This window comes from Lipophrys pholis (assembly GCF_963383615.2).
Source record: "Lipophrys pholis genome assembly, chromosome: 8".
Taxonomy (NCBI): domain Eukaryota; kingdom Metazoa; phylum Chordata; class Actinopteri; order Blenniiformes; family Blenniidae; genus Lipophrys; species Lipophrys pholis.
Window position 1 is genome coordinate 32839683 of NC_137630.1, and position 12664 is coordinate 32852346.

A 12664-nucleotide genomic window follows, 5' to 3' on the forward strand; every position below is an offset into this window, starting at 1 on the left:
ACATGAATTCAGTTCAAAACAAATTAACATGAGGCCCGTTTCCACGACAACGATACCTTTTCACTTGAAACGTTGTCATGGAAACAGGTTCTGGATCTTTTAGCATGTTAGGGTGAAGCGTCGACTAAATCATGAAGTGACTCCGCTTCTATCGTTTAATAATCAACATTTTGTTTTTAAAGTCTTTTTTAGAAACTAAAGCTCCAACGTGGTAAAATCACCTGTTTCTCTTTCTGCTGGATTCCAACCAATCAGGACGGGAAGCAGCTCAAACACTTTTATTTTGAAGCAGTTTCACAATCTGACACATTGTTGTTCTAATGATCAGTGGACAGATTATCAAATCTATCAATCAGAGGAGGAGGAGGAGGCCACGTGACGTCACAGGATGAAGATGATGGTGTGACATCACAAGACGATTGCATTAACTACTTTAGTAGAAAATAAAATCTTTCTCATGATTTTTGTCCTGTTTTATTTACTTTATTTAGAGGAGATCAGACTTTATTACTCCCACGTGAGGAGATGTACTGATTGATCTTTAAAACTTTTACTTTAGTCAAAAACTTTGGTAAAAAGTTAAAATGTGATAAAAAAAGTGTTTTTATCTGAAAGTGAAATCAGTTTTACATTTTGAAGTTGAACGAATCTGATCAGATCAATATCATGTGACCGGAGCCGGTGAGCCAGGCACTGCCACCCCGTGGGGTCGCGGGTTCGATCCCCGGCGGAGCGGCGTCAGAACAGTCCACCGGCGCCGCCCGGCTGGACGTAACGGGGCGGGGTCTCGGGCGGACCTGTTGTGCGGCTGTCGGGGCGGATCGTGCGGGTCTGCGCGGATTCTCTGCGGACTTTCGGTCCACATCTCCCGGAGCGGAGCAGCCGCCGAGCTCAGGTGAGTCCCGGTGTGTCCCGGTGTGTCCCGGTGTCTCCCGGTGTCTCCGGATCTTCTGGTCCGGAGCTGCGGGAAGGAGCGTGCTGCTGGCAGGCGTGTCTGACAGCCGCGGTCTCGGTGCGCAAACCTGCACATTCCGACGCAGAAACTCCGCAGGAGGAATCTGGTCCGGTCCGGAGCTCCGCGCTCATGTGACCGGGACAGTGTGTGTGTGTGTGTGTGTGTGTGTGTGTGTGTGTGTGTGCGCGCGTGCGTGTGTGTGTGTGTGTGCGCGCGCGCGTGCGTGTGTGCTCTCACGGTACGGGACTCGATCTTGTTTGTTTAACGGAGTTTGGAGCGAAACCTAAAGTTCAACTTGGAGTTTTCTTTTCTACACACAGTAGAGACACAGTAGAGAGACAGTAGAGACACAAACACACAGTAGAGACACAAACACACAGTAGAGACACAGTAGAGAGACAGTAGAGACACAAACACACAGTAGAGACACAAACACACAGTAGAGACACAGTAGAGAGACAGTAGAGACACAAACACACAGTAGAGACACAAACACACAGTAGAGACACAGTAGAGAGACAGTAGAGACACAAACACACCGTAGAGACACAGTAGAGAGACAGTAGAGACACAAACACACCGTAGAGACACAAACACACAGTAGAGACACAGTAGAGACACAAACACACAGTAGAGAGACAGTAGAGACACAAACACACAGTAGAGACACACACACACAGTAGAGACACACACACACAGTAGAGACAAACACACACAGTAGACACACAGACACACAGTAGAGACAAACACACAGTAGAGACAAACACACACAGTAGAGACACACACAGTAGAGACACACAGTAGACACACAGACACACAGTAGAGACAAACACACAGTAGAGACAAACACACACAGTAGAGACAAACACACACAGTAGAGACACACACAGTAGAGACACACAGTAGAGACACACACAGTAGACACACAGACACACACAGTAGAGACACACACAGTAGAGACACAGACACACACAGTAGACACACACACACAGTAGAGACACAAACACACACAGTAGAGACACACACACACAGTAGAGACACACACACACACACACAGTAGAGACACAAACACACAGTAGAGACACACACACACAGTAGAGACACAAACACACACAGTAGAGACACAAACACACAGTAGAGACACACACACACACAGTAGAGACAGAAACACACACAGTAGAGACACAAACACACACAGTAGAGAGACACAGTAGAGACACACACAGTAGAGACACACAGTAGACACGCACACACAGTAGACACACAGACACACACAGTAGAGACACACACAGTAGAGACACACACACAGTAGAGACACACACAGTAGAGACACAAACACACAGTAGAGACACACACACACAGTAGAGACACAAACACACACAGTAGAGACACAAACACACAGTAGAGACACACACACACACACACAGTAGAGACAGAAACACACACAGTAGAGACACAAACACACACAGTAGAGAGACACAGTAGAGACACACACAGTAGAGACACACAGTAGAGACACACACACAGTAGACACACAGACACACACAGTAGAGACACACACACAGTAGAGACACACACAGTAGAGACACACAGTAGAGACACAAACACACAGTAGAGACACACACACACACACAGTAGACACACACACACAGTAGAGACACAGTAGAGACACACACATACAGTAGAGACACATACAGTAGAGACACACAGTAGAGACACACACAGTAGAGACACAAACACACACACACAGTAGACACACACACAGTAGAGACACACACAGTAGACACAAACACACACACAGTAGACACAAACACACATACAGTAGAGACACAAACACACACACACACACAGTAGAGACACACACACACAGTAGACACAAACACACACACAGTAGACACAAACACACATACAGTAGAGACACAAACACACACACACAGTAGAGACACACACAGTAGAGACACACACACTAGACACACACTAGAGACACACACAGTAGACACACACAGTAGAGACAAACACACACTAGAGACACACACACACACTAGAGACACACACACCCACACACACAGTAGAGACACACACAGTAGACAAACACACAGTAGACACAAACACACACAGTAGAGACACACACACACTAGAGACACACACACACACACACACACACACACACACACACACACACACACACACTAGAGACACACACAGTAGACAAACACACAGTAGACACACACACACACACAGTAGAGACACACAGTAGAGACACACACAGTAGACACACACACACTAGAGACACACACACACTCATTCATTCACTCTACTCGATGTGTCCGTTGAAAAACATCTTCCTCATGTTCAAGCTAATGCTAATGCTAATGCTGACCAGCAGCTCTGAAAGCAGGTGGAACAAAACAGCGCTGTCAGCTAATGCTGAAACTAGCTAATGCTAATGTTAGCTGATGTTAATGCTGAAGCTAAATAATGCTAATGCTGAAAGTACGAGCTAGCACAGTTAGCAAGTCAACTAGAAACAGCATTTTCTACTAATGCTAATGCTCATGGTTTGTTCAGTAAGCAGGTCAAAATCACACACGTAGCAGCTAATGCTAACGCTAACAGCTTAATCAGTGGGCCAGTCATTGGCCGTTTTCCAGTTGTTAGAACGCCAGTGTGTACTCGCATACGTCATGAGTAACGACTTGCAGAGCGTCCTCGGAAGTGCGGCTCCCCTCCGCCATCTCTTGCCAAATGCATTATGGGTAATTTGTCTTCCCAGGCCTACACAGCTCAGTGTCGATGGATAAAGTGGGCGGAGCCAGAACACATCCAGGTATTCCATGTGTACTGGGTGAGAAACGGATTGGATCAGTACTTGGTCTCCCACTGATGACGTTCCACGGGTACACAAGAACACAAGTATTGGCAGTATGGGTACTAGAGCTATCTGCCTCAGCTAATGCTAACGCTAACATTGAACTCACAGTCAGTGGGACAGATCAAGACAGCGGCTATCAGAATAGCTACTGCTAAAGGTAACAAGAGTAGGAAAGTGTGGCAGCAAATTCTGCTAATGCTAAAACTAAAAGTTGGGACTGTTAGCAGAATAGACTGAGCTGCTGATGCTAATGCTAATAGATACTCGATGACCAGAACAGGGATAACAGCTTGTGCTAATGCTAAATGTTGGCTCAATAAGCAAGATCAAGAGTGAACAGCTGATGCTAGGGCTAATGATAGCTTTGTGAGCAGAACAGAGCAATGACAGCTTGTGCTAATGCTATTACTAAGGCTAATGACAGCTTCATGTGTAGAACAGAGATAAGAGCTTGCATTAATGTTAAGACTTGATTTATACAAGCAGTATGCAGAGAGAGCAAACAAGTTGTTTCTGACAAAGCTAAAGCTAACATTAGCATGGATAATCTAATGCTAATGCTGAAGTTAGTTTGTTTTTCCTGCCTGACAGACAGAGTTGAGGGCAGCACCGATCAACCTCAGTGTGTTGTTTTGTCCTGAAACGAAGGCGTTTAACCCAGAAACACACTGACCATTAGAGTCATGTGACCTGTGAGGATAGTGATGTCATCACCATCATCATCATCATCAGCGAGATGAAGATTATTTAACTGAAATGTCCATTTGACTAATCTGAAGGATTTAGTCTGAGTCCACATTCAGATTACTGTTTCTGCTTAATCACCACTAATCCACACACACACACACACACACACACACACACACACACACACACACACACACACACACACACACACACACACACACACACACACACACACACACACACACACACACACACACACACACACACACAGAGTTGTTAATGTGCTGTAATCTGTAGGTTAACCTAAACTGGACTCACACCAGTACAGTGTGTGTGTGTGTGTGTGTGTGTGTGTGTGTGTGTGTGTGTGTGTGTGTGTGTGTGTGTGTGTGTGTGTGTGTGTGTGTGTGTGTGTGTGTGTGTGTGTGTGTGTGTGTGTGTGTGTGTGTGTGTGTGTGTGTTGGTTCCACCTCAGCTGCTTGGTCCTGACCCGTCATCACGAGATGCTTTCATACAGTCCAGCTGTGGAAAAGTTCCGCCTCCGTTTCCACGACAACGTTTCCAGTAAAACACGTCGTTTTGGGTTTTGTGTTCACATGACGATGTTTTGAAAAGGACGAGTGTTTCCACAGAAACACTGAAGACAGTGTAGTTCTCACGGTGGTCCACTAGTTGGTGCTGTTGTTAGTTGTAGTACTGAGCAGGTGCACAACTACTAGTTACTACCAACGTTGTGACCAGAACCAGGTCCAGGACCAACCTGCTAACTACATTACTTTCTGTGTTTGATAATAATATTAATAATCATCAACATTATATAACAAACAATAACAGTACTATTCTTATTAAACCTTTTCAATCGATTCAGAACAAACATAGAAGTTACATTTAATTGAATTGAAATGTATTATAATTAAAGTACTACAATTAATTTGATTAAATGATGAAAATCAAACACCTCCAGTTGTTTTCCTCATGAATGACGTCAACATCGACACACTGTCCTGCCCGGGAATCGAACCGGGATCCCAGAGGAGGGGCGGGCCAGTGAGGCGGGGGTCCATTGTTGATTCCAGATTAGGGTGGAGCCTCCAAACCGATTATACTAGAACACACACACACACACACACACACACACACACACACACACACACACACTGTCAAGTGTTTGTGTGAATGAAGCGTCCTTGATCGCACCAACTGCTGAGCAGCCCCCCGAAACCACCCAACCCTCCCCCAACACACACACACACACACACACACACACACACACACACACACACACACACACACACACACACACACACACACACACACACCCCTCCTCCCCTGGTGTGTGTGTGTGTGTGTCAGATCTCACACACACATTGACTGTGTAGCTGGAGGTGATATTAATAATCCATAAAGAAGCTGGTTTCTCTCAAATGCTCCCTGCGGAGGCACACACACACACACACACACACACACACACACACACACACACACACACACACACACACACACACACACACACACACACACACACACACACACACCACACTTTGCAGTCACTCTGCCTCTTTCATTCTGCAGTTAGTTTCCTGGAAGCTTAAATTTGGTGAAATGTGTTTTGCAGTTTTTACGTCTTTAACGACTCAGAACTCCGTCCAGTTTGTATCAGACCAACAAAAGGTTCTAATGGTGCTGTGGGTCCAGATGCATCAGAGAACCCAAAGTAAAACATGTTCAATGAAACCACATGTTCCCTTGTTCTCTGCCGACGGCTCAGTCGGTTCAATCAGATCAGTAGAAATAGAAGATAATGTCATTTGGACCTGAATTAAATCTTCGTTTCTGCAGAACCAAAGACGAGTCCGTTTCTTAATGAGACGCAAAATGAAAATACAAAACATTCATCGTGTTTTGGGTTCGTTTCCACGACAACGGAGCTCAGAGTCCCTGAAAACACTCGGACTCCGTCTCCATAGAGACGGTGGAAACGCTGTGGACAGTGTGTTGCTCTGGTGAAAGTGAAGGTTCACAAACATGAGCTGTGTGTTGAGGAGTGGAACGTCCTTCTGACCTCCAACCTCTGACCTTTGACCTGCTTCCAGTTTTCTTCCTTGGTCCCGGTCGGCCTCGGAGACTCTGCCAGGAGCAGGGCGGGGTTCGAACCGGAGACCCTGGTCAGGCCAGGAGCAGGGCGGGGTTCGAACCGGAGACCCTGGTCAGGGCCAGGAGCAGGGCGGGGTTCGAACCGGAGACCCTGGTCAGGCCAGGAGCAGGGCGGGGATCGAACCGGAGACCCTGGTCAGGGCCAGGAGCAGGGCGGGGTTCGAACCGGAGACCCTGGTCAGGGCCAGGAGCAGGGCGGGGTTCGAACCGGAGACCCTGGTCAGGGCCAGGAGCAGGGCGGGGTTCGAACCGGAGACCCTGGTCAGGGCCAGGAGCAGGGCGGGGATCGAACCGGAGACCGGTTGGCTGTGCAGCTCCGAGCTGCTCTCTGTTTTGAGTTCGGTTGGAGGAATAAACTCTCGGGCTCGTTCCTGTGATGGTCGAGGTTTCCATGGAGACGGCTGAGGTAACCATGGCAATGAGGAGTATGCCTGACGGCGAGCGCAGCGCAGAGCGGCTCAGAGTGTGAGAGTGTTTCTAATTGGCTGTGATCAAATATTCCCTTTGATGTTCTGCAGAGCAACCAGCCGGTAGGCAACCAGTCAGTAGGCAACCAGTTAGTGAGCAACCAGTCAGTGAGCAACCAGTCAGTGAGCAACCAGTCAGTGAGCAACCAGTCAGTGAGCAACCAGCCGGTAGGCAACCAGTCAGTGAGCAACCAGTCAGTGAGCAACCAGTCAGTGAGCAACCAGTCAGTGAGCAACCAGCCGGTAGGCAACCAGTCAGTAGGCAACCAGTCAGTGAGCAACCAGTTAGTGAGCAACCAGTCAGTGAGCAACCAGCCGGTAGGCAACCAGTCAGTAGGCAACTAGTCAGTGAGCAACTAGTCAGTGAGCAACCAGTCAGTGAGCAACTAGTCAGTGAGCAGTCAGAAGGAAACAGGCGTCAGGAGGAGAGTCGGCTGAACTCTCAACAATGAACAGTCACAAACCAGTAAGAACCAAACAGGAAACAGGAAGTAAGAAGCAGGAAACCGACAAAGAAACTGTCAGAACCAAGAAGGAACCCGTCAGAACCAAGAAGGAACCCGTCAGAACCCAGAAGGAACCCATCAGAACCCGGAAGGAACCAGTCAGAACCAAGAAGAAACCAGTCAGAACCCGGAAGGAACCAGTCAGAACCAAGAAGAAACCAGTCAGAACCCAGAAGGAACCAGTCAGAACCAAGAAGAAACCAGTCAGAACCCAGAAGAAACCAGTCAGAACCAAGAAGGAACCCGTCAGAACCCAGAAGAAACCAGTCAGAACCCAGAAGAAACCAGTCAGAACCAAGAAGGAACCCGTCAGAACCCAGAAGAAACCAGTCAGAACCCGGAAGGAACCAGTCAGAACCAAGATGAAGATGATGGTGAAAAAGATGATGAAGATGAAGAACAATAGATTAAAGCTGAACGTGGTAGTTTCTGTCCTGACGTCTGTAACCAGGCAACCAGCCAACAAGGCGTCAGTGTGGCGTGCAGGAGTCCCGTGGCATGCTGGGTAATTACTGGAGTGAACTAAAGTATTGACGGATTAAAACTTTGATTGATAGAAAAGTTTCCAGTCGATTCAGAGTTTTGATTTAAAGTGAAGCTGGAGACTTCAACACAAACTTTATTTAAACTACAGAGACGAACAAGAACAGACGCTCATTCAAAACTTTATCCACAAAACAGCCTGCTGCAGGGTGTGATTAGATAATACTGCAATAAGTATGTAATACTACTACTATCATACTGCAGTAATACTACAGTAATGATATAATACTACAATAATATGTAACACTACTACTATCATACTGCAGTAACACTACAGCAATGATATAATACTACAATAATATGTAACACTACTACTATCATACTGCAGTAATACTACAGTAATGATATAATATTACCATAATATGTTATAATACTACTATCATACTGCAGTACTACTACAGCGATGCTAGTGCACAACCATAATGCTACAAACAGAAAAAAATTGTGTTACTAACAACAAGAACAATGCTACAGTAATACTCCAAACAGCAGTTGTGCCATTACAATAGTACTACAAACTGAACAAGAGAACAATAGTAGTTCCAATACCGGTACAGAATTTGTAGTACTTTTACAGCATTTGCAGTACTTAGAGAGTATTTCCAGTACTTGTAGAGCACTTGCAGTAGAGCATTTGTAGTACTTGCAGAGTATTTACAGTGCAGTAATTCTGCAGTACTTGAAGAACAAAGACAGTTTGTCCTGATGAGACGCTGCTTCAGTGAGTCAGTGTGTGTGTGTGTGTGTGTGTGTGTGTGTGTGTGTGTGTGTGTGTGTGTGTGTGTGTGTGTGTGTGTGTGTGTGTGTGTGTGTGTGTGTGTGTGTGTGTGTGTGTGTCTAATGATGGAGGAAGTGTAGTACAATGAGCTGTTATTACTGTCTCTGTGTTTCCACTTCCTGTGCTGGCTCCGCCTCTTCCTTCCTCTCAGAGTGTCTTTGGCTGTGAAGTCTCCACTGTCCTCCATCTGGTGACCTTTGACCTCCAGCAGAGAGGAGAGGCTCCGTCAGACAGGGGGCGCCGCTCCTCCGTCAGCAGCTTCATTCTAATGTTTCACTTCAATGTGCAACAGTCGGTTCTACTTTGTTTCTATTTCATTTCCGTTCTATCACTTTTCTACTTCCATTTCTAGCTCTGAAGCCAAAACACACACCAGTTTAAAAGTTGAGCTGTTCCTTTAAAAAATGGTCTCCTGTTCAGATTACAGCCTGTGGAGTAATGTGGTGTCACTGCGTCACTAGTGTGTGTGTGTGTGTGTGTGTGTGTGTGTGTGTGTGTGTGTGTGTGTGTGTGTGTGTGTGTGTTTCTAAGTTGGGGGTGTAACAGATGCCACTGAATGAAGACAGCTGCACTCCAAGATACCAATTACACACACACACACACACACACACACACACACACACACACACACACACACACACACACACACACACACACACACACACACACACACACACACACACACTAGTGTTGTGTTCAGACTTGCAGCTTAAGTTCAGCGCTGAGTTTCATTCCTGAGATGTTATAAATGAAAACAGGTCTCATGTTAAACTGAGCAAAGCTAAGTGAAGCTTCAGGAGCTGATGTCACTCTGATGACACTCTGATGTCACTCTGATGTCACTCTGATGTCAGTGTAATGTCACTCTAATGTCACTCAGATGTCACTCTGATGTCACTCAGATGTCACTCTGATGACACTCTGATGTCACTCTAATGTCACTCAGATGTCACTCTGATGACACTCTGATGACACTCTGATGTCACTCTGATGTCAGTGTAATGTCACTCTAATGTCACTCAGATGACACTCTGATGTCACTCAGATGACACTCTGATGACACTCTGATGTCACTCTGACACTCTGATGTCACTCTGATGACACTCAGATGTCACTCTGATGTCACTCTGATGTCACTCTAATGACACTCTGATGTCACTCTAATGACACTCTGATGACACTCTGATGTCACTCTGATGACACTCTGATGACACTCTGATGTCACTCTGATGACACTCAGATGTCACTCTGATGTCACTCTGATGTCACTCTGATGACACTCTGATGTCACCCAGATGTCACTCTAATGACACTCTGATGACACTCTGATGTCACTCTGATGTCACTCTGATGACACTCTGATGTCACTCTGATGTCACTCTGATGACACTCTGATGTCACTCTGATGTCACTCTTGACAGTCTCGTCTCCGTTTACAACCTTTGCAGGTTAAAACACACAACTGACGTAGCATTCTGTGTGTCTGTTACCACGACAACGGAGCTTGGAGTCAACGCATCACTCCTGCCGGATGGAGAACCGCTGCTCCATTTTTACTGTTCTCTGCTGTGTGTGTGTGTGTGTGTGTGTGTGTGTGTGTGTGTGTGTGTGTGTGTGTGTGTGTGTGTGTGTGTGTGTGTGTGTGTGTGTGTGTGTGTGTGTGTGTGTGTGTGTGTGTGTGTGTGTGTGTGTGTGTGTGTGTGTGTGTGTGTGTGTGTGTGTGTGTGTGTGTGGTTTCTTGGTAGAGCGCAGACCTTCGCCAACGTTCAGGTTGGTTCTTCTTCTTTTGTGTTCCCTGAACGCACCGTGACAGTGAGGTGGCCTGTGATTGGCCAAGAGTGGAGAAGGGGGCGGTGATCGGGGCTCGCAGTGCCTCTCCCATCTGCTTAGTATGGGACAGTTTTTCACGTTTCTTTGAAGTTTGTTCAGAAACGTTCAGCCGGTTGATCCTTGATGGCGACAAATCATCCCTGAGGATTTTCATGCAATTCAGAGTTTATAGTTTTTGCAAAAATAAATACAAACCAATAAGTACATCCGGACAGAAACGGAACCGTTGCCCCAACGTTCACTGGCGAAGGGAGCAGCGCCCACTAGTGGACCAACATGAATTCCCATGGAAGTGGACTTGGTTTTCAAACGCTGCTGTGTGAAGGTGAACCCTCTGACAGGTCAAAGTGATGCACTTTCACTCTCAACGTTGTCGTCAGTCGGCGTCTCTCAGCCAATCAGAACTCACAGAATGTTTCGTAGGATTGGAGGGATTCACTGTGGATTTCTGAGTTGAAGAAAACCTCCTGATGAAGCTGAAGCTTCTTCCTCATGAGAGTCGCAGCTTAATATTATTACTGCAAATCACCCAGTCAGCATGAATATTAACCCCTCATGTGCCTTGTGCTACGGTGGCCCAGAAGGGTCAACAACACAACACAACACAACACAACACATCACATCACAACACATCACATCACATCACATCACATCACATCACATCACATCACATCACATCACATCACATCACATCACATCACATCACATCACATCACATCACATCACATCACATCACATCACATCACATCACATCACATCACATCAACGTTCTTAAAAGTTCTCCGACTGCTGCGGCCTTCCGGTGTTGTGTTGTGTTGTGTTGTCGTGTCGTGTCGTGTCGTGTCGTGTCGTGTCGTGTCGTGTCGTGTCGCTGGCCCTTCTGGGCCACCGTCTTGTGAGGACGAGGTGTCAGAGTCCAGGTCCTGATTCAATTTGATCTGCGAACTCGACGCTGCGCTGGTTTCCTGTTCAGAAACATTTAGAATCCAGACGACAAATAGGCCACCAATGGATCTGATCCCCATTAAAACTGCCCTGACACACACACACACACACACACACACACACACACACACACACACACACACACACACACACACACACACACACACACACACACACACACACACACACACACACACACACACACACACACACACAAGATTAGGCCGCCTGCCTTCATTCACTAATCTGAGGAGTTAATCTGATGGTTGTAACTCTGCAAACTGAGACATTACAGCTTTAATCTGCATATATAGAACACACACACACACACACACACACACACACACACACACACACACACACACACACAGCTTGATGCAGGTTTTATAGTGACATTGGATGACAACGTTCGTCCTCATTCCTGATCCGTGCTCATGTTGTTCTCTAACATACGACCCGTGTTGTTCTCCAACATACGACCCGTGTTGTTCCCCAACATACGACCCATGTTGTTCTGTTCTCCAACATACGACCCGTGTTGTTCCCCAACATACGACCCGTGTTGTTCCCCAACATACGACCCATGTTGTTCTGTTCTCCAACATACGACCCGTGTTGTTCCCCAACATACGACCCATGTTGTTCTGTTCTCCAACATACGACCCGTGTTGTTCCCCAACATACGACCCATGTTGTTCTGTTCTCCAACATACGACCCGTGTTGTTCCCCAACATGCGACCCGTGTTGTTCTCTAACATACGACCCGTGTTGTTCTCTAACATACGACCCGTGTTGTTCTCCAACATACGACCCGTGTTGTTCTCCAACATACGACCCGTGTTGTTCCCCAACATACGACCCGTGTTGTTCCCCAACATACGACCCGTGTTGTTCTCCAACATACGACCCATGTTGTTCTGTTCTCC